Genomic DNA, 24,941 nt, shown 5'->3' on the forward strand with positions numbered 1-24,941 from the left:
ATCACTTTGAATAGATGGACTCATTTAGCTAAAGGTAAAATTGTCATATGGCAACTAGATTTTTGTAGTGGGCTTATCTATCATCATGGGCATCAAAAAGCTATATGAAAATCTGTAAAATATTTAAAATTCTCACATTTTAATGCAAAATAATAAACAACAATTCCCATATCAGCATTCATAGTTCACATGCAAAGATGAAAATGTATGAAAGTGCCCTGTGTACATGAGCTCACACCCACGATTGACTAGCATCGGTCTGATCAACAGGGGAGAAAGGAATGACGTCCTTCTCAGCTGGCAAGCAGACAAATTATGCCATCTTGGACTCACATTTTTTTGGCTTGACACACTTCTTTCTTTTTTTTTTTAACTCAGTCTTTTTGTGAGTCACATGGCTTCGCTTTCTCCCCTCCCCGCCTCTCTCTAGGTCTTTCCCTCTCCCTCTCTCTTTCTGTGTCGCTCCTTCATCTTCTCCCTCTTTCTCCCACCTACTCATGCTGTATGATACCAGCCTCCACCTCCTAAGTTTCCTAAACACTTATTTTTTTCCTCTCTCATAGATGAGTGGTTGCTATGCAAGTTTAAATTAGCATGTTTATTGCTTATTGTTGCCTCGCTCCTCTCATTTACATATCAAGCTGCTAGGCCTCAGGCTCTCTGCTCCAGTCTTAAGTTTAGGAAACAGGCTATTTATTATTAATAAGAACCGCCCTCTCTCTCTCTCTCTCTCTCTCTCTCTCTCAATAACTTTCTCTCTTTCTCATACACAGAAAAATAATCTCTGGGCCATGATCCTGGTATCATGCTTCAATAGCCTCTGTACACAGTCAGCTCTGCTTGAGTGCCCCAATGACTGTGCTTAATGCACACACCAAAGCATATTTTCGTGGTTTTAGATGTGCTCTTCTCAGAGAATTACCCTGAAGCATGATATGTGCTAGAATTCGTTCCTGGTTTAGAAAAAAGTCTGAAATGATAGTTTCTGGGAATGCTCATTTGTTAAAGGTCATTCTTTTAAGATGAGATCCTTTTCCCCGCTTCAGGCAAAATGTGTAGAAATTCTTGAGAGGGTTTTAAGGACTGCTGGTTCAGCCATATATACATGTACACACAACACACACACACACACACCATATGTATTGTTGCAAATGTGCTGACATTTTAAGAAGAATTGTACATTTTCAATAACATGCTGGTAAATAGGTTGCCTGGGTTGGGCTATAAGATATGATTTCGCATTCATGATTGATTGCGTCATCTTCTGAGATTTCATAGATAGTACAATGGTATTTTTAAAGTTTTCTAATAATAACAGTCAGTGTCACACTGGAAAACTGGGTGTATGTGTCTCAGGAAAGCTGGGCACAAGACGGGAAATTTTCCCTTAGATAGGACACCAGATCATCACAGGAGACCATACACACATACATATATTCATACCTTGGAACCATTTAGCATAGATGTTCTGTCCATCAGCATGGGGTTTGACAGTAGGAGGAATCCTGAGGACTCAGAGGAAAGCCCACTGCACACTGAGAGAATGTTCACAGAATCTTCACAGCCATGTGTGCTCAGGAACTGGGGATCCTGGAGGTGTGAGATGAAACCCACTGTGCTTTTACAGACACTTTTTTTTTTGTTTGTTTCCCGCCCACTTGCAGGGTCCGCTGTTGCGTGATTTGGCACAGGTTTTACGCCGGATGCCCTTCCTGTTGCAACCCTCCCATTTTTATCCAGGCTTGGGACTGGCACTGAGAGTCAACTCTTCTGCGGCTGGGGTGCCGCTCTGCCAGGGAATCGAACCCAGGCCGCGGCAATGAGAGCGCGGGATCCTGCTGCTGAACCACCAGGAGGCCTGTTTTTACAGACACTGAAAACACTTAAAATAAAATAAAATAAAATAAAATAAAATAAAATAAAATAAACAAACAAACAAACAAACAAACAAATAAATACATTTATTATTATTATTATTATTATTATTATTATTATTATTATTATTATTATTATTATTATTAAAATAATAAATAAATAGCCCTTTTCCAGTTTTTCAAAATGTAGCACAGTATTTTTTATTTAAACAAACATTAAAAAAACCAGAAAAACATCATGTTACATATTGTATTGCGTACTGTAAAAAAAATTACTTCATGTATCATGTGATCCTTTTGTCAAAATATCCTTCCCTAGTTCAGTAATGATGGTGAAGAAGATTTGTATGTCACATATACACACATTACGGCACAAAGAAATTCTTTTCTTTGCATATCCCAGCTTGTTATTAAGTCAAACAGGGTTTGTAACTATGTTACAGTATTAAAACAGAGAGGGTTAAGGGCCCAAGGGCCCAACAGTGGCAGCTTGAACCCCTGACCTGCTGACCAGTAACCCAGAGTTTTATTCATTAATGAAATTGCTGTAAATATACAAGACATGTTAACAGTATAACAGCAGTTTCTCCAGTCTTGTATGAATTCAGTCATGTTTTATCCATGAGAGAAGTGTAATGATTGTCAGTATTATGAGGACAGCATCTTGTTAATCACTTTAATGAAGGTTTCGAGTGCATTTCTGCCAGATGGGATTAAAATATTTTGCAAATGAGCATGGAATTCATTTGTCTCCCTGTTTGACTGTCATGCTAGTCTGAGCCAAAATTATGCTGCATGCGCAGTGTGCATGAGACTTGTATAATAATGATGCATTATTATTCCTAATATTAATATTCCTGGCCCACATTTATTAAGCTTCAGCAAATATGATTTTATAGCTTCATATGTGTGAGTTGCTTCAGTTATATTTCTTGAAAATGAAAGCACTCTGGAAATATAATTATGGACTGTTTCCTGTTCAGCCATCAGTATTTAGCATGATCAGCTTTCCGAGAACACTTGATCTTTACTCCACACTCCCTGAAGTCTTGTTTTTTTTCTTTGCAGTCTAATATAGACTTGACCTAATCTGAACTAAAGCCTTTTTTACTCTCTGAGCTTGTTTTGTACTTTGCCCTGTGAACCATCTACCAAACACTGAGCTGGATTTGGGCCTTTTGTTTTCCTCTATGATGTGCTTCCAGTTAGTTCCTGTTCAGTTTCATGCTGTCTGCTCCATTAGCACCAGGCCCACACTCTATGACTCAAAACCATTTAAATGATGTTTTTGGCAAATATAATGTGGGTTTATTTTGAAAGTTAGTTTGGATTTAACATTAACATTTGGTCTAGATACAGATATAGCTGGTATACAATGTATAGTGGTTTACAAGAACCCTCTTATTGTTACAGTCTTGCAATCCTCTTATTTTGCACAAATGCTCAACTATAGAATGCATACTTGTCGGCGCTATTTTGTGCATCTGTCCTGTACTGTTTTGTATTGTCTGTTTCTACTGTCTTTTCTCTTGCACTGTTTGCACTGAGTTGCACGCAAAGCACTTTGTGTGGGTAGTACAACCTACTTTAAATCCCTAGCTCTGTGTTGTTTATGTAGCTCTGTGTTGTTTATGTAGCTCTGTGCTTTTTATGTAGCATTTAAGTACCATATAATACTAGTTAGCTAGCATAAATTACTGCAACATGGTGTTGTTAAACATACCCAGACAAATTTCCTCTGAGCTACAGAGGTCATAGCTATACGTCCTAAAGCATCCATCACCTGCCGTGAATCTCCTCAGCCCTGAATCTTATCACATGACCTCCAGTCAAGCACCAATCTCCTCCTCTCAGTCATCCTATTACTAATGACATGAGCCTGTTTGCAGTCACACTGTTCCCTTTAAATAATACATACACACAGTGTAATCTCACTACTATTACATCTGTGGCTATTCCAGACTTTTGTTATCTGCCTGTTAGATTAGCGTGCTTCATGTTAACTGTTTAATCTTGCTAATTGATGCTGTTCGTCTGACCATTGCCCTGCCTCATGGATCGGAGTGTTGCCTAGCCATTTGGTTTGTCTGCTACACTGGTTTAGGACAATATAAAGAGGTCAGGCATCAACATATATAATACTGTATGATATTTCTTCATGTTCCTAGCATGACTGGCAGGAACCGGAAAATCTTTGTCGGGGAGCCACTGACCTTTTCTCTCTCACGCTGACAGATCCAGGAGTAAAAAGACCTCTGAACTTTTACCATTTGAACATTTTCAACAGACAGAACTGTCTGTATGGGTCAAGCTTGAAGTACTGTGTGAGCGTTCATGTTGTGGTATGTCAATTGGGGAAAAAATGGATTATTTTGTCGAACATAATACAACATGAACATGATAGGCGATTCAAACCTGAAACAACCTGATGTTGTCAAAGAATGAGATTTGAAAAATGATTAAAATACATATATATATGTATATATATATATATATATATATATATAAATCTCAGCAGGTTTTCATAAACAAATGTTTACCCCCAAGCCTAGGCAATGTTAGGACTATTTCAAATGTGGACTGTTTGCAGTTTCACAAGATAATATTCCAGGAAATTGATTTAGCCCCAGGCTACACACACACACACGGACAGACACACACACACACACACACACACACTGGTTAGCTTATCTAAAAACATATGAAATCATTTATTTGATTCTCCAGTCCTTAATTCTAGAGTATATTAGCATAAATATCACTATGTACTTGTCCACTTAGTTACCTTACAGAAGGGACACAGTGTACTTTTTAGCATTTTCTCAGCATCATTTACAAACTTTTCAGTGGAAGTACAGTGATCGTAAACTACCTACAATGTTACATTAGCAGAATTCATAGTACTTCAGATGTTTACAACATAGTTCACGACATAAACTAGAGGAAAGTGACATATCCCGCCAAACAGCGAGACATATTTCCCCTCTTGCGGCAGTGGAGATACACAAATAGCAAATGAAATGACGATGCCTGCTTGTGGGAAGATGAAAATCGCTTGTAATGGATTCCGTTTACTGCTGCATACAAATATAATAGTGAGCACAAAAAGTGCCACACGCTTTTGCATATCCGCGTGTAAGTAAATACATTTGCTTAGAAAAAAAGCACTTTGCCAAGGAGAGGAATAGGCAGAGTGCATCATTTTAGAGTTTAGATTACTTTCTCTGTAACACAGCTGGGATCACTTTTCGAATAAAACATGAGGGATGGTCATGCAAATGCAGGGTCAAGCTTAAATCCTGTGAAGAGTTTTATACCATACTCAATGTCTCTCTCCTCAGCTAAGCAGATGTACCATGTTTTATGGAATTTAATTATATGGAAGAACAAGCAGAGGCGCATACATCAGGGCCTGTGTGCTTTGGCCTGCGGCTGGCCATGACATTTTTGATCGCACTTCAGGGATCAACAATAAGCAGTTTCTCTGACCCAAAGCACACATCATCCTTTCAAACTAAGACTCAGGCATTTTCACACTTGGCCTGAATCCACACCCAGGAATGATATTAAGCTGGTTTTTGGGGAGGGGGTAATAATTGCAGGTTTTTTAGTCGCACACTGTATAATAATTCATTTCGAACCCTGGACTGATTCAACAATCTTTTAAGCACACAAGCTTGCAAAAGTGACATGCAGTGGGTTTATTTGTTTATTCCTATTAGTGTAATTTTTCAAACTATCAACAACTATCAGCTATCCAGGTATCATTGCTGTGTTATGTCAGGTATGATAGAATCAACCAGGGCATGAGGAAGCTGGTAGAATTGTTGGAGATCAGCAGGCAGAAGACAAAGCTTCATTCGTTTTTGCCAGGGAAGGAGGAAGAAATGACAGCACCAAACCCAGGGCTCCGACTCCTCCTCCCCAAGAAGTAGCATGATGTGTGAGAGTGTAAGAGTAGGTCAACCTTGGCTGCTCATTTCAGTTCTCCCAAGAGAACATCACTCCTGCCTGACATGGTGATGTGTTCCACCTCAGCCAAAACAGTATTCCAAATTGAGGTGAATGTCCCAAGGGAGGAGGAAGTGGAAAATACCTATGAGATGAAGAGGGCCAAGTACTCAGAGCTGGCTGCTGAGTACTGGATGGAGGGATGTCATTTATCCTAGAGAGGTCAAATACTGAAGCTTTAAATACACATCACATCTCCTCAGGGACAGGGGAGTTCTAAAAGAGCTAAGCTGCAGAGATCTGGACAAGAGCTGGCCTTTTTTTAGAAAAAAAAATATAACAACATATACAATGTCCTATAAATATATCCTAACATGATGTGAATGTATTTGTCGATCATTAAAGGCATGGCCTTTAATGAAAGCGTTACCAATCTTCATTTTCACGCTATACCTGAAGTACTTGCCACCTACTTCACCCAGTCAAGCTGTCTTAAAAGGTTTAAACATATTTTCTTTTGTGTTTCCAAAATCTCAGTATTAAAATGTTGAGGGCTGTGTGTGTGAAGTACTTTAAGAGCAGCAGTATATTTTGATTTTAATGCACCGTTATCGAGTCAGTGTTGCAAAAATGCATCAGCATATCGCTGAGCGAGCAGAAAAAAAATCCACAATGAGGCTCTCTAGAGTGCCTTACTTCCTCTAAACACACACACACACACACACACACACACTAAGTGAGTGTGCAAGAGAGAGAAAATGATTAGTTCGAATATATACAAGATAATGTGAATAAATAAATGCAAATGAGGGCACAGAGTGGCAGCCTAACGGAGTTTTATTGCAGTTTGTATTATGCTAACTGTTTAAGGTTATAAAGTTATACCCGAGTGAAAAGTGCCGAATTCCTTCTGGAATCCCATGATGCAGGGAATTAAGTTATGATAAGCCATATCTAACTCTCATTTCGGACCAGTCAGCATTCTTCCTTTATTTCTGGACTTTGTGTATGGTGAGGCCTTAAAGTCCTTCCCTTGTAAAACTGTGCTTTTAGAGTTATCTAAGCAGTCACAGTCTTTGAGGCCACCTAAACCCCCCTGTTATGCAAGTACACAGCCAAGATATCGCAATTTGCTTCTCTACTTGATCCCAAATTTGCTGTTCAAAGCAGCTTATGTACCTTGAAAAGTGAGCATAACTGCCAGAAAATAAGAGCATCCCCTCTGCGTGTGGAAAGGAGGAAAGGATTAGAGCGAACAATGCATCTCCAGGCTCAGGGCTGTATACTCATTTTCACATATTGCTATCAACTGGCACTGAGCCAGGCTGAAATTAATCCCTAGTTCCAGCAGCATGTAGTGTACAGATTTTGGCGGTGTCTTTACTGTAAATGAAAGCATAGGGTCGAAGGTTTTCATTTATAAATGCAATGAAGGGATAAATGGTTGGAATTGTATTGTAGGGCACTGAACCAAAGACAGATCTTCTCAAGGCTACACAGATGCATCCAGATAAACCTGGATCAGTGTATCAGACAAAACTGGAGTGTGGAGCCATTCAGTACAAGCCAATTATACATGTGCCAGGAGCTACATCTCAACTGCATAATTCCACTGGTTTATTTACTCAATCATCCTTTATACCTCACAATGCCTTTGGAAAGGAACTCATTGTAGACAGGCTAAGCACATATTATCCAATCATTGTAACTGCCTAATGGACAAATGTCTGAACTTTAAGTTGAGGGTTTTTTCCTGAGTTTAAGTTTTGGTCCAATGTTCCTGTCTACATGCTTGGTATTCGGAGGAATCAAAATACCACGGCACAAGCCCAGCATGACAGTACAAACTTGAATCTTAGGGAGGAAAATAATCACGAAAGAAATCACAAATGCAGCTACCTGTTTTAAAACTAAAGTGTTTCTGTAAATAGTGTCCCCTGCATGATTTTTATTTTATAGGCTATCGTCGATGGAACCTCATCATATAATACATTGAGCGACGTTGATAAAATCAAGAGCTCTTATATGTTACATTTATTTACGTGTTGTGCCATACAGTGCATGTATCTCAACACATAAACACAGCAACATTTTCTCATGCAAACACGCGGCCACCTGCATGTGCTTTTATCACAGCCCCTGCTGCAACGCAAAGCCCTCGTGCAGGTAAGGAGAATAAACACGCTGCAACTGGCCACAGTATATAAACTCTCTGAACCACTCGTCCTGCATGCAGGTGTAAAGCAGCACCTAGATATGAGAGCAGCATGACGCTACTGATTAGTGAGTTATTATTTGAAGAAAAAAACCAACAAACTTTGAATTATAGAAGAAATATTGAGGGATAGAAAGAAAGGGTGCTCATAGGTAACAAGAACGCAGTGTGAAAAGAAAGAATAGGAGCTCAAGCTCATGAAGAAAATGTTAAGATAAATTGATCTGTTTTAGTAATAAATATTTAGGTTCTTTAATTTAAGAGCTATTTGCTCCCTTATAATTTAGTGCATTTACATTCGACCAGACAGAAGGACATTTTGAGTTATTTTAATAGTATTAAGATGAATGTTCTGAAGCTTCCATGTATCCGACCTTTCTTTGCATCACACACACACCACTTTCCCTCATGTGCACTTCTCCTGCATTCAGCTTTGTGGTTAAAGCGCTACTGAGTGGTGAACCAAAACTGCTTGGTTCGCATCCTGGCAGATGATGTGCTCAGGTTTTGTTTCATGGTTAGCGGCCAGCGTGTGCTTCCTTGTCTGCACCACTCTCGCACTTGGTTTCCTTAATTGTTAATCGTCCTTTCGGCAAAAAAAAATGGGCCCTATACTCCGCCTCTTCTCTGTATGAAATGGTTTAAAAAAAACAGCAGCGATTGGATTGCAGACAAAAAAGTGACCTAGGCATGAAAGGGTAAATAAATATGCATAAATAAATGGTGTGTGTGTGGTAATGATAGTTTCAAGCTATTGATTTAAGCCCTTCCATCTAATATCACCACCAGCCGTTACAGAATTGCACCAATTAGTATTGTCAGCAGACATCTACATGTTTTTACTACAATCCTCACACCCTTCACAGAGTAGTGTTTACACTAAGTAGGGGTCAATCAACATATAACGGGACCAGTGGACAAGCCGTTAATTAAATGCTGACATTTGGCATAGGTATAGAAAACATTTATTGCCTAAAATTAGTATGCAGTTATGCCTGAGAGCTACATTATTTAATCTAATGTGACCTTATATATACACCTCTGACTACTGTATCCCGCTTTACTGAAAATCTCCCAGAATATTTTTTTTTATTTGAAAAGTTCACTCTACAGGTTAAACTTGTGCAAGTGGCTGATTGCTTACTCAATGTCTTTAGGATATTTTTAATAAAATGAACCAGATTTGTTTATTATTATAGTGAACATGCTAGCACCTTTATGTTTACACTCATAAACTTGTAAATCATGAAGAAAATGGTCTTATTTTACACTGGTGGTGTTTCTAAATTTATATTAAAATATCTTAATTACATTTAATCAGCTTCTCTGTCTTTCTCTCAGAAGAAAACAAAACGAATTCTAAATTATTAGTTAACACAGTAGTAATGTTTAGCAAGACAGCTAGTAAAGCATAAATACCAAATCATGTAGTGTTGATTACGCAGTGAATATACCACAGGAATTCGTGCGATTTGATGAATCTTGATGTTTACACTGCTTTATTGCAATGACTTTCTTCCTTGTATATCAGTATTTCAAGCTCTGATTAATAACAACAAAGCAATCTATTCCAGTTTTAATTTTCTTTACCCAACCCTCCTGTTCCATGTCAGTGACCATATTATAGAGAATAAATATGCTCGCAGACAAACGTGTTTAATAATTTGCTCAATGGCTTTGAACCTTTTTTCAATATATATAGTGATGTAGAGAAATTCTCAGGACCCCTGGCCCACTAGACAATTGGAGTTCTTCCTTGGTCTATGAACAATAAGATGAGCAAGTTGAGGTCATTAGGCTGGAAACTTTGCTTCTACTTCAAACAGATGTACAGATTTTCAAAAATAACCCAAAACTACTTTACGGTGCTGTTTTTCTTTTATAAGAAAAGTAGGACAGAAGGTTAGGGGCATACACTAGATGAAAAGAGTGAGGCAAGATGAGCTGACACAAAACAACTTACATCCTGTACTCTAGGAAAGACAGAAAGCTTTTTCATTTGAATGCTTTTAACCTGCATCATTCAGTGTTCGCCCATCAACAATTTTCTCAGCACTTGGATGCATTGTACTTGATAAATGCTGCAACTGAATCAGTAGCTTTACATATGTGGTGATAAGATATTAGATAAAGGCTGAATATAAATTTCTTATTTTGAAATCAGACATTGTCAGACATTGTCAGATGCTTTGATGACTGTAATTGTACTCAATGTCATGAATAAATCATGTTTGGTTACTGGATAAGGAAAACGTGGTGGTCTGTGCTGTTATAGGATGGTGTGAGAAATCCTGGTGCAAAGCAGGTAGTGTTTTACATTTAACGTAGTGGAACACCAACAAAAGAAGTTAATTCCTGTTATTACTTTTGTTATAGCAGGAATAAACAGTAATCTCTTCAGCCACCTTAATTTATTTACTATTATGTCAAAAATCCTGTGTGCCATGTTAGAGAAATCACAAAGCACTCTGTCTTTCCCGACTTTCTCGCGTCGGAAAAATAAATTGCTGTACCTCTGACTTCCAAAGCGCTGACACAAGAGACTCCTTCTAAAAATGCTGAATAAGTGTCTCCTAAAAGAAAACATCACCATATCAATTATTACACACTTCATTTATTTGGTGTTTCAGCCATCCAAGTCTGTGCAGACCTCACTATAGAAACAATTACTATAGAAACACTAATGTATTAGGGTAAGAGCATTAATATTTTACAGAAAATTAACCAACACCTTCTGACCAATCAGAATCAAGAATTCAACACTGCTGTGATACCATGAACATTAATGCATTGCTTAAACTGATTTATAGACCATACTGACACCAAGATTATTATTAGAGCCGCTATCATCTGGCTCGGCCTCAGCATGTCAACACGATACAAGCTAAAGGCTGATGTTGTTGTTTTTAATATCATTTGAATATATATGGCTCAGAATCACTATCTGTAAATCTGGAATGAAGCTATACTTCATGAGGGATATGCGTTAAGCTGACCCACTAAAATCTGCATCCCTTGCCAGAATGAATGAAAACGACAGACGTATCTCATTTGGCCAAAGTATTCTCACTGGATTTCACTCTCAATCAACACTGAAGTCAAATCCAAGATGGAAATGCACAAACAAACATTATTTTAAATAGGCCAACTCTATTAACAACACTTGTAAACACAGATGATACTCCACTGTAGATCTGTTTTTTTTTTTTTTTTTTTATCTTTCTGTATTCTCTGTTATATAAGAATAATTTATCTGTGTACTGTACTTTTGACCTATGTTACTGTTGGCATGGGTTAAACCGAGCTGAACAAAAAAGGTGTAACAGTGAGTATAAAGGTGTAAACGGTAGAGGAAAATCAATTATTATATACTTTATAGCAGAGGGTATGAGAAATGGCATATTGCTTAGTCTGCACTTTGTGTCTGCCAGCCAGACAAGAATATAAACACAGCATTCCGAATGTAAAAATGATGAAAATCCATCTATACCTATAGCCTATAGCTTTCTTGTGTTTACACTTACCTGTATGAATTCAATATTTTTTTTTCTCTCATCTGAAAATGGCTCATACACCTCATCTGAATTTATGAAATTGTCCCACTGTCTGAAGTTGCTTAATGACTTATAAAATTAGAGCACACTAATTCCGTCTCATCCTAACCTGAATGTCCCAGCAGCTCCCATTAATTCTCCTCCTTCTCTAAATGGCAACGTATGAAAATCATCTATTTAAAAACACAGTCGTTTGCATGACTGATGCCCGGTTTAAACAGTCATATCAGTTTTATGTCTCCCTTTTATACCTTGCTGTGCAGCCTATTTTCAGCATGATCCACATTTTTATAGGTGAACTCCATCCATCAAAAAAAGAAATAAATAAATAAAAAAATATTAAGAGACATTAGTGCACACACAGACGGGTTATAAATCAAAGATTTGACATCAAATACAGTAGAACTTTTTTTCCCCATCCAGAATTGAAAAACTATCATAACTGCATATGCAAAATAGCTCCCTAAATTACCTAGAAAGTTGAGGATGTTCAAATGTACCATTAGTGTGAAGTTGTATCACAAGAGATACTGTTTTAGTCTCTATATAATAATCTATATATAATATAACTATATAACAACTGAGATGTGGGTTTCAATTTTCCCCCATGAACCTATTAAACACGCAGGTAGCTCTGATCCCCCCATAATAAAATAATCCACACCTATGAAGTTTAGAGGCAATGTAATCTTTTTCTAATGCTTGAGAGAGTTTCATTTCAAGTAATCTTTAAATTTGCGATAATTGTTCACTGTAATTAATGACTTCCTTCTTCTCAACGAGCGTCTGCTGTACACCACGAAATCAGTGCTCTGAAATCAATACTTCATTAATAGACTTTCAATAGCAGACAGGACGTGACTCGGAAATGACCAGATTGTCATTTTCAATTACGAGTTCATTTTTAAAAAATCAACATGTGACAGCATGAAAATTTATACTCACAATAAAGCCTGGCAGATGAAACCAATAAAATGTGTTATTTGTGAGGAGAGAAAAGTCATTCATAAGTTAATGTGGCACAAAGATGCAGCATTATTGCAAGGCAAGGATGTAGCTTCAAAACAGTTGCTCAGACTAAACGAAGGCTTTCTCATGAAAAACGCTTTTGTGCCTCCCACGTGCGCCTTTTGTATTCGGTAGCAAAACAGAGTGGGGAATTTCTTCACAAAACGAAAGAAAGCTTTAAAGTGTGAAGCTCAAAGAAGCAGTGCACATGACCGTGGCCATGTATGCGATAACGTGTCCATGATTGCTTCCCCATGTGTTGCTCCTGAATAGTGTTTTATAGTAAATTTACTTTTTGTGTCGTCTTACCTGATCCATTCAACCTCGATATTTGTCATTGTCCAGACCATTTCTGATCTGACTTGGAAAGCAATGCAAATCTTATGTCAGTATGGTATATTTCAAGTGGTTTGACCTATTGCATGACACTCAAGCAAAAGCTTCAGCTCGGGTAGATTTCAAAGAAAAAAGAAAAATGGATAGAAAGCAAATTGCTAACAACCTTTCTGTGACCTAAACTAGGGCAATCTCAACAAGAGTGTGGAAATCCAAACAATGTTACACCCCCAGGGATGAGGATATGATTTAATTGTGTTGGATAATTAAACACTGCTGATGAAACCCTTTTCAAATGAATGGATGGGGAGAAGATGAGAAGAGAAAAGAGAAGAGGTAAACGACACTCTTGGTTATTGGTGCTTTTCATAAACAGGCTTTCTCAGCGCCCCTTAAAAGATTATTAGTCTGATTACAAGAGGATTTTGATTACGCTCTTATATACTTGACAAGAATGTGGCCAGGGGTGACAGTTGACACAAACTGCAATTATCTCAATTCATGTGATATTTTTTTTCCAGTCGAAGTTAATGAATAAGGCATAGATTAACCTTCATATGGATTTAAATATACATTGGGGGGAAAAAAAGCGCACTGAATTTCCTTCATTCAAACGTGTACATCGCTTCCATGTGATTGAATTGACACAATTGAGTCAAATTAACTAGTTAATTAGTTTTTGTACATGATTTAAGCGTGTATTTTCAAAGCCCTGAGCGGAGGATCAACGCGGGTGTTTTGCAACAGACACATTACCAGTGCACTATTCTACTATACTTGTTTTAACTATTTAATTATAGCTATAGTTATCATTTCCATCTGTATTAACACCCTGGTGAGATTTCACAAAGTAATTGCCTTACATTAATGCTACGTGAATTGATCACGCTGAGTCTACATCAATCTAGTAATTAGAAAGTTATTTAAGTTAACGTTTACTATAAGCAATGAAATCATGTTTTGTTGAGATCTTTATGTAACGTTTTAAATCTTATTGTACCTCACCTATATCGTATTTCTTTTTTTTCTGTGTAGTTATTTATGCTGCAGGGACCTTCATAGTCTTCTCAATAAGAAAGCTGCTACACTGAATTCTACTTAAACATCCCAAATGTACAGAATACGATAACAAAAGAAACATAATGTAAATATATAAGTCATATAAATATATAAGTGTGATATAAGTCACAATGAGCCCAAATGATAATTCACTGGACCAATGCGGCGGAATAAATTGCTTATTTACACCAAAAAAGATCATGGAGATTAACATTGTCTAGCTGTAATGTGTTGAATTAGCTGCTTTCTTTTGTTTGTGTTACTCAAAATCCTGTTAAACTCGCTTTTTTTTGCAGATAAGCAAGACGTGACATGTGTTTTGTTCGTTTTTTTTCTTTGCATCAGCCTTACATCACTGGAGTAAGCAAATATAATATAGTTCTAAGTTGGTAAATCCATCATTTTTCAACTTCAGTAACCAGGTTATCTTGGTCAGGGTTGCAGTGGATCCAACGTGCCTGCACACCTAAAGGCAATTTATCAAAGCCAGTCCAACTACATCCATGTTTTTGGCTTGTGGGAGGAAATGGGAAAACCTGAAAGAAACTTGGTGTAGTGCGCAAAAAGTTTGTGAATCCACTCTCTGACATTTATTGTAAAAGTCTGAAGATTTTGGAAATATTAAATGATAATTACAGAGAGCAACAGTGATGATCTACTGCAAAATGAAAACCATTTTGAACTTTAAATGTCAAAATGTGGCATTGGCAACATAATCACTTCTCCTGCAATTTTCCTCAGTGTAATTCATGTTTCTAAAAGCACCCTGCAATGAAAAGAAAAAAAAAAGAAACAAAGGTTGGATTCAACGTGTTTCTTTAGCAGATTAGTGAACCCCTGAGGTGCAACTAAATCAGTCATTCATCACATCCAAATCGCATTGACAATTAAACAGGAAGAGCAGGTTAGGATGCGATCATTGTTCCTGACCTTTTTTTTTGTGCCAGTTTAAATCAGGTGCCATTCATCAAGCGCTGAATTATGTCATTACCATTAAAACAGGTTTCCCCGAAATGTCAGCGGCATATCCGTTCATTTCTCAGTTGGGGATTGTGATTTCATATTCTATTACGCATGTACATAAAACAAGGGCTGTCTCTTCTGAAATAAATGTTCCTGACTTTCAGAAAAGCCGGGCAGGAAGAGCTCATCAATACGGTTGAGCGGCAATTATAAATAGATCTTCCTCAGAATCGATAGGTCCCTACTGCCACAGAATCCAAATTAACACTGTAAATCATAGACAGGACATCTGCAGGATGGCTTTCTATTGGATGACGATTAGATGTTTTGCATTCGGTAAAATGTCACTTGCCGTATACTTTGGGTGATGCTAATGAGGTTGTCTGTCTGGGTTTTTTTTTCTTGTTTTGGAATATACATAAATAATCAAGCTGCACAACATGAGAGATTGCGTACCTCAAGCATTTTTTTTGGTGAGCCACAGTGTAGACCTGGACCATCTGTCTGTGACATGGCTTATCACAGTGCAAGCACATGGCTGCTGTCTGCAAATTCTCGTCATCTGGTGGCCCCCAAGCTACATTGCCAGAAGATCCTCTGGGCTTCGGTGTCTGAGAGCAACAACTCCTCAGCTCCAGATGACATCCGCGGCATCTTATCTCGCGCAAAGGGATGGCTGAAGGAAGGGGCAGATGCCTTTTTCCATCATTAGAGGCTGTTTGGAACATCTGAGCTGGAAAAAGCAGCACATGTGGTCTTGCACATATTAATCATGTTATATTGCCTGTGAATAAGTGGTAAATCATTTCACTATAAAAAAAATAAAATAATAAATAATAATAATAAAACATAAGCATATTTCACCTCATGTGTAAAGTTTATGCTTTTTGATTAGAATTACTGGGTTCTTCTCTTCGGCAAGTCATGTAGTAACATGATACTTGAGATTTTTAAAATGCGGATCATTTTTCGGCTATAAATTATTTAGGCTATAAAGTATAGACATAGAGTGAGAAAAAGTTGCCTAGCAAGCTTACACTACAGCTGAGTTTATTTAACTGCCTCCTTCCCCAGCATGCTTTTTGTAGACATACACCAAGGCAAGATTTGTTCTTCATCATCTTGGTAAAATATATTTAAGTATTAAAGTTGATCATAATCACTGTCATTTTTGCCTTTTTTTAGCTGCAAAGAATTCTGACAAGATTTCCCAAGCTGACTGACACACTGACATAAACACACACTTTCACCTCAGTGTAGAGTCATGAGAAAGTGCAAGTGAAGTGCGGCTGGTGCCTCTCCGATGTTTAACGCATTTTGACTGGACCCCATGTCGACTGATTGCTGCTTCAGCCGATAAGATGTTGTCAGCACAGATGGAGTGCAGAGCTGTTATTTACTTCCCAGTCTGTTTGACAAATAAATTACACCATTAAAAGTAGCTTCATTCTCTTGCTGTGCCGTGTATCTTCTCTGCAATTTACTTCCACTGGGTATATTAAAACAAAGAGGAGCAAAGGTGTGTGTGTTAAAAGTTCAAATCTGAACCAGCTGTCTATCGAATGATATACAGGGGAATTTAATTAAGATGTGTCACTCATGCTCAGTGTTATTTAATCATTAGCTAACCTAAATTTAATAATAATAACCAGCAATAAATTTCTGGTTGGATCCCAAAGCACACAAGTATGGTTTTACTTCTTAATAAAAGGGTTTGGAAGTCAACTTTGAACAAATAGATGGGACACAAATCAAGGTAAGTAAAATAAACCTAAATTATTGAGCAAGAAACCCCATTTTTCCAAAACAAACTCCCTCAGCTGGTATTTTAATGTTACAGCACTGTTTATTATGGTGGTCTAAAATCACCAGTTCAGTTCAATTAGATCTGGTGATTGTGAAGGTCAGGTGATTTGCTCCATTTTTATCCTCATCAATCCATTCAGTGAGCAACTGTTCCCTGTGGATGGGGGCAAAATAATTCATGAAGAAGACACGCCCATCAGAAGAGACGTGTTTCATCATGTGGTAGAGATCATCAGTCAGAATATCTATGCAGGCAAAACATGCCTCCAACAGCATAACAGAGCCATGTTTATCGCTTTTCCTTTCTTTTTTCCATCATCTGCAGATTTTATTTGTGGCACTGTGTAAAGCATGACAGAATATTGAGAATTAACGGCACTATATTACGATCGTATTGCTTCTTAACTTCATTTAACCAACAGCCAGCTTCTTTATAAAAGAACAGAGAATGCACAGTAGGGAGGAAAGTGACTTATCATTTGGCAGGAATAAATGATGCAATAAGAGCAACAGACTGTTAATGAAAAAGTCTGGGGTGGGAGCTCGGTTCGCGATTTCCCGCAATATCTGTTATCGCGAAAGACATCTAATAAAGCCCCTGAAAGAGAAAAGCAATAATGATCTCTGCCTCATTTGCATACAAAATCTACATATTACATCTGCTCCTTTCCGTGACAGATTTCGGGGTAGTTTCCGTCTCCTGAGCAAATTATACTGCTGAAGTAGTATACAGTAATTAAATGATTGTGAACATGATAAGCAAGTTCTGAGTCATCTGAGAAAACCCCAACAATATCTTTCACTTCCCTGACAAGGACTGTCAATGGCAATAAAGCAGAAATGTGCTGCATACATTAGGAAGCTGTTTATATATGTTTGTAACATCTTTCATCTCTGAATATAGAAATTGGGCTTGATATTCTTCATCTGAGGAAATAACAAATTTGTCTGATTACTAATACAAAACTCTTGACATAATCTGTATATACTGTTTGGAAATGGTGCTGTGCAAAGGTAATAAAGCATCAATCGTGCCCCCCCCCACTTGTAATGTATCTTCTATGAAAAAGAAATAAAAAATGATCAAAATACAGTCAGAACAGCCCATTAGATTAGCCTTGATTTGTAGCAAGGTTACAGGGCAGGGGAAAAAAGTTGTAGCTTTTCTTGCTTCATTGATGAAAAGTGTTGTGTGATATACAAGGTTATCAGATACAAGTGTATTTTTCCTTTTATTTATTTACTTGAATCAGGGATTTTTGTACCATCACCTCTGTTGCTACTAAACTGTCTTTGGTTATATTTCCAATGATTGAACTAGCTAAGGGCTCTTGGGTTAATTGTACTTACATCATTCTGAGTCCATGGAGGCTCACAGCACTACATAGTTGAAAGTCTGCGTACATACTGTATGCGGGATCAGGGCAGGTCAAATCTGAAACTGTAAAGGCCAGCGGTATCTCTGGGACTGGAGTTCGACATTTATTCATTTGGCAGAAGCTTTCTTTCAATGCTTTTCTCAAAGACCCAACTCTCTGGCAGTCTTTGGATTTGAACTTGTAGGCTTCCAGATTCTTGTATAGACCTTAAACCACTGATGTAGCCTGACATTGCCCACTGCTGTTCTACACTGGTTCATAATATGAAATGAAATTCTAGAGAAATGCTCATTCGCAGACAGAAATGTTCCCCTGACAAGTCCTATGCTCAGAGTGAAGCTTAAGTGCCCAGTTGCTTAAACTGAAGTTTCTCTCCAGCTAGTTAAAGCAGTCACTCGGCTGAACGCGTTGGATGCTGACAACCTGTAATTATTTGCACCGAGTGTACTTGGAGCAGAAGCGCTTATTCACAATCGACTTCTCGTTTGGGTGAGTGGCAGTGCTGGAGATGAGCCCATTCTCTGATTAATGGCCAGAGCAGGAAGAACGAGACCAGAGGGCTCGTTCAGGCCAGCTAGCTTTTTGAAGAACAAATTCCTGCACCATTGAATCCATCACGGCTGAGTAACCTTTTTCACCTCTCTCTTTATTCCTTTTCAATGTTCAGTTTGGCCCGTGTGAACCCAGTATTAACTCAGCCATTATGACTTTCAGGTGTGAATGATTGGTTTGAGGTAGCTATGATGTTTTAGTCAGTATATGGAGAAAATAGATTGGCTGTGGATGTCTTGTATTCCATGCCAAGTTCCAAGATTGGACCCTATTTATCAAGCTGGATATGAACAATATTTTCTTTTTGCAAATTGTTTGCTGAAGTATTTGCACAAAAAATTGGGCATTTATGAAAACCCATTTAGTAACCCAAAGATGTGTAAACCATAACTGATATAGCTTCAACCTGTACATATTGTAACTGTAATTTTATATATGGGTTATAGTGATAAAATTCAATAGACACATACAAAATTGCACACACACATTTGGTAAATTTTGTGAATCTGTCTTTTCATATTAATGACATGAAACAAAACAATCCAAAATAATCCATGAATTAAAAAAAAAATAACACAAAACAAATGTTACCTTATGAAAGGAAGAATAGACTGTTGTCTGTCCTGACTGTCACACTACCATGGCAGAGCTGTATTCGTGGAGGATTTAGCACACATTGTGCTCTTTCACCATTTAGTTGTCATTCTGAAATTCTCAGCTGTCTGTGAGGTTTGCCTTTTATATAGTTTTGGCATCACAAAATAAAAATTAGCTGTATCACTAATACACAAGGTGTTTTGTGAGTGTATTCTGCCATTTATATTTACATTTAAAACACATACATGTGTGTCTGAAGAAAAGACAGGAAAATCAGCTACTGAAACTGTTAATAAATTTGGTACAAAATTTTACTTCCTATGAAAAATATTGATAGACGATATTCCAAAAACACATGGCACCAGGATGCACTATGGGAAGAAGGCGGAGACAGTGTTATGCTTTGGGTGATATTCTGTTGTGAAACCTTGGGTTCATCCATGTGGATGTTACTTTGACACGTACCACCGACCTAAGCATTGTTGCAGACCATGTACACCCTTTCATGGAAATGGTATACCCTGATGGCTGTGGCCTCTTTCAGCAGGATATGATTTGTGCAACAGGTTTGAGGTGTGGACTCAACCTCCAAATTCCCCAGATCTCAATCCAATCGAGGGATGTGGTGGACAAACAAATCTGATCAATGGAGGCCCTACCTCGCAACTTAAAGGACTTAAAGGATCTGCTGCTAACATATTGGTGCCAGATACCATAGCACACCTTCAAGGATCTATTGGAGTCCATGCCTCATCAGGTCACAGCTGATTTGGCAGCAAATGGGGGACCAACACAATATTAGGCATGTGGTCATAATGTTATGCCTGATTGGTGTAGATTTAAATACCGATGCCTCAGAACATTCGTGACTTGTTTACAAATATTTTAATCGAATAATGTATAAATTGCTAGCACTTGAAAAACCAAATCACATAATTAACACTGCAATTGTGAAGGGTCGGTGGTTAAGGCTCTGGGCTACTGATTGGCAGTGCTAGAATTTGAGCTCACAACCTTTCAATCAACCGCTGCTGGGTTTGTGGACAAGGCCAGTGCTCAGTTCAAGGGAAAACTGCTTTGGATTAAAATTAATCAATTGTAATACAGGATATGGCCAAAGGTCTGAGGACACATGGCCATCTGTTTCCACAAAGTTGGGCACACAGAATCGTCTGTAATATCTTTGCATGCTTAAGAATTAAGATTTCTATTCAGTGGAACTAAGAGGCCCAAAACATTTTCCAGCATGACACTGCCCTGTGCTCAAAGCAAAGATTTCCAGCACAGAGCTTAATCCAAGAGCCAAAAACTAGTGAAAAACCTTCCCAGGAGACTGGAGGTTATAAGTTTAACAAAAAGGGGACTAAATCTATAATGGAATGTTCAACAAGCAGAAATAAGTTCAAATACTTTTGGCCATATAGTGTATATAACTGACCTGCTCCCCACTGACCAGTGCAACATATTAACTTCCTGTATATTCTCTTTCTACAAACTAATGTTTCCTCAGTTTTCCAGTGACATTTTTCATCTTTAGTATGAGTGTGTGATTAATAATACATGGAGGAGTCAAGATGGAAGATGGCATGTCAAAACCTGTACCTTCCCTCAGGCGGCATAATGGGTCAAGCAGAGGGAAGAAAGAATTGCCCAACCACTTGTTCAGCTACACTTACTATCCGCAATCCACACATTACAGAGTCAGTGATGGTGGTTAAAAAAGCACTTTATGGTGTTAAATAATTCATGAATGTATATGGATGCAATACATATCTCATAGATTATATTGTATTATGATTTAAGCTTAACAACCAACAGAACAAATGAATGAACAAAATAATATCCAAAGTTTCATTAAAGACCAGTATTCTGTATGCTTGGACTCAGTGTGGTTCTTGGTGTGGAGTGGAATTTGGATATGGGTCGTCTCTGTTGCACTGGGTAGATAAGTTAAGGCATCTGCTGACAGGAAATCACTGATGTGTTCATTCGGGTTAATTCAGGTGCAAGTGGACTTGATTGGCTGCAGTGCAATTGTGAGCAATTATTTAAAAAAATACGGATAAAACTGCATTTCTTCTTAATTTATTTAACTGCTGCACAATATTTACCCACAAGCCTAAGTATTTTGTCTTGCTTCATTTTGTTTTGTTGTGCTTATGATGTATTTATTTCTTTAAAAAAAAAAAAATACTTCCATAGTTATGCTAATAGCACACTAAAACCCTGCAATGCCAGATGGCACCGAATTCACTCACCAACTACCTATACAGCATACAAATGTGTTTAAGTTACATGGAGAAAAGTCAAATAATAAGAAAGCCCTGGTGCAGAAACCACATCATGACTGGAGTCTTGTTATTAATTTAGACCATTGGGGTCAAATTCAGATTCAGCTCGGTGCATATCAGCATTTTGGGAGTCGCTGAAGGGCCGTAATTGAAGGCTAATTATTTTTCAAATGTTATCTCTTAAATCTATTAAAGGCAAGAGCTGGCTCAGAAAGTGTTTTTCCAAGAAAAAGAAGTAAGGAGAAGACAGAAAATCCCCATATTTTACAAGATTAGCTGATTTTATTTAACTAGTTTTCCGTATATCAGAACATACAAGGGATGTTTTCTACATTCCTTGTCCTTTTTTTTGTCAACCCCCATGCTCTCCACCTCTCCAACTCTATCTGTTTCCATCACATTTGTAGGTTTCTATCCTGCGTGATACATTTTTTTGGGCTTGGGAATCCATTATTGAATCACACTGATGCCAAACACCAGACACGTCTCTGAATCGGTTTTAGATGCGGGTCTGACTTCAAGAACAGCAGATAGGGGTCGATTTTCCCCAGCATTTCAGCTCTGTGAGATGTGAGGCACTCTATGCGAGCGGTTGCCACAGTATGCTGCTGTGAATTTCACAATGAAGTAAAAATATTTCAGAATCTGATTATTTTTTGTTAGGCCTGGATCGGAGAACAAAATTGATGCAAAATGCATACTATTAAACATTATATATATTATGTAATATGTACAATATGTATAGGATGCTTCTAAAAGATGTAACACATTATCCAGTGTTTGTAATTAATCAGTTATTAAACAGTAATTCATTAGTTTTTGTCCGTGGTCAAGATACTGGATTGTGCAGATTTGTACCTATGACTTGTTCTGCAGTAAATCTTCAGTACTGTCCTGTGCTCAACCCAGGACTCATAGTATATTAATACAGAACATCCTTTCAGTACACTTGATTCGGTTTGCCCTTGAAGTATACAGTACTTTCTAAACTCAACCCAGAAGATGAGAAGCTCCTTTTTAAGTCTGGTTCATCTCAAGGTTTCTTCTTGAAGCAGATTTTTCCTTGCCTCTCTCTTCTCATTAAGGAACACCTCATTAATTAGTTTCTCATTAAGGATCTACAGTCTACATCCAGATTCCTGTAAAGCTGCATTATGACAAAATCTATTATTTATAGAGCAGCTGAAATAAAAATGTATTAATATGGACTTTAATATATGTTAATATGAATTGAATTCATATTGGTGGACACAAGAGCGAAGTGTATACTGTATCCAGATCAATATTTTGGTTTGTTTTTGTATTATAAACTTCTTTCCTTCTGGGCTTTGCAGTTTTCTTTTCGTCCCCATTATACCATCTAAAATGTGATGTGCTATCTAAGCAGTTCAAAAAACTAAAATAAGCAATCGTGCCCACGTAGCATTCTTTTATTGGGATTCAGAGCAAAACATCGTCGGCACATTAGAGAAGTGTTTTAATTATTTACTGGCTTTCCCCCTGGCAGTGTTAAGCGCTGAACGAACATTTTACTCTGTCTTTTATGTGCTTGCGAGCTTCATAATTGTGACCTATCTCTAAATGAGCAGGCGATACATTATTAACTAGAGCATGGGGTTTTGTACTCGGAGCCATGGATGTGCATTAAAATATTGGGCCTAAGCTCCACAGTGGTCAATAAGATATTGATCCTGGTACATAAACTGACACTGTGATTAGATTCATGTCTTCTGGCCTTTTTATTCACACCCAGTCAACACTTTGGTGAATTTCACCATGACCAGGTGGATTTCTGAACAATTTCCCATTAGATATGGAAGGAATGGATACTGTTCGTATCACATGATGTATGATGGAAGACTTTACTTACCGCTATAAATTGTTCTTTTAATGTCTTTATTTGCTTATCAGCAGGAAGTTGAACCTCAGCAGGTACACTTATATTCTGTGATCCACTGGAGGCCTGCTTGAGCATGTAAAATGAAAACAGAAAATTCTTCTTCATCAGTGAGTTTTTCATTTTGTAATAAAAGAAGCAGGTAGGAGCAGTTATTAACCTGAAGAACCATATTTTGAAATGAAACCATCACAGCTCATCTCTCGTTCATTTTTATTAAGTAACCATATTTATTCTATTATTTGCAAAATATTTTTGGCATGCAAACCTAGAAGAATATCCTGTCTACAAACCATTTGTTTCACTAATTTTGGTAATATCTTAATACTCAACCTGTCAGACATTTTAGTATAATTGAATTTGTATAAAAACACACAATTACTGAAACCTGAATTGGGAACATTGAACCGAATTCCCATAGAGACCGAAGTCTACAGTTTTCTCTAACGAGCTCTAAACTCGTTCAAGGAATGAAACAAAAAACAGAAACAGCCATTCATTTGTAAGAGAGAGAAAGACATAGAGACCAAAAATATGGACAACCTTAAATGTCATCCTTAACTCTCCCGCTCTGTGATTTCCGTACAACCAATCTTTCTTTCTTTCTTTCTTTCTTTCTTTCTTTCTTTCTTTCTTTCTTTCTTTCTTTCTTTCTTTCTTTCTTTCTTTCTTTCTTTGCGTACACATGTTGTGTTGAACTCTTAATTAGTTTGGTTATTTATGCCTGGTTGTGTCTATTTCTCTATACAATATCTCATTAAATGCTGGGCATTTCTAAGCTGTGTGTGTTATAGTTCATGGTTTTCATTGTTTTGCTCTTGTGTACAGTAAGTTGAGCTATAGATTTGGATGTTTCAGATTGTTAGATATAAGTAAAAATGTCATCACAGTCCACTAGTTTATTATTTACGTTTTACCTCCAACCTATAAAATGCTTTGGGGTCTTGCAGTCGATTCAGTGTTTCATATTACATGTGCAGTGCAGCATGGCTTCTGTTCATGGATGAAAAATTAACCTTACAATACAAGGCAACCTAGATTGGGTGCCAACCCATCACAACGCATGCTCACACACACACACACACACACACACATACACACACACACACACACACACACATTCTCATGACAATATAGAGATTTAGCTAGCATGTCTGCAATTTTATTCAAGGAATATGCTATTACTGATAACATTGCAGTTTTATTGATTTTTAAAAATAACATGCTCAGAAATTCAGCTCATTTATGCTCATAATCAGTGGCTATATCATAGCTGCGTATATATCAGAGTACAAACAGGCTGTTTTAGGCTGATGGTATCCTTAGTTTGTGACCTAGAGAACCAGTGTTGATGTATTCATTGACAGATTTCAAAGCACTTTTGTATGTCGCTCTGGATAAGGGCATCTGCCAAATGCCATAAATGTAAATGTTTGGACATGTCCTTATCAAGATAAAC

This window comes from Hemibagrus wyckioides, linkage group LG22 (assembly GCF_019097595.1).
Source record: "Hemibagrus wyckioides isolate EC202008001 linkage group LG22, SWU_Hwy_1.0, whole genome shotgun sequence".
NCBI classification, from domain to species: Eukaryota; Metazoa; Chordata; class Actinopteri; order Siluriformes; family Bagridae; genus Hemibagrus; species Hemibagrus wyckioides.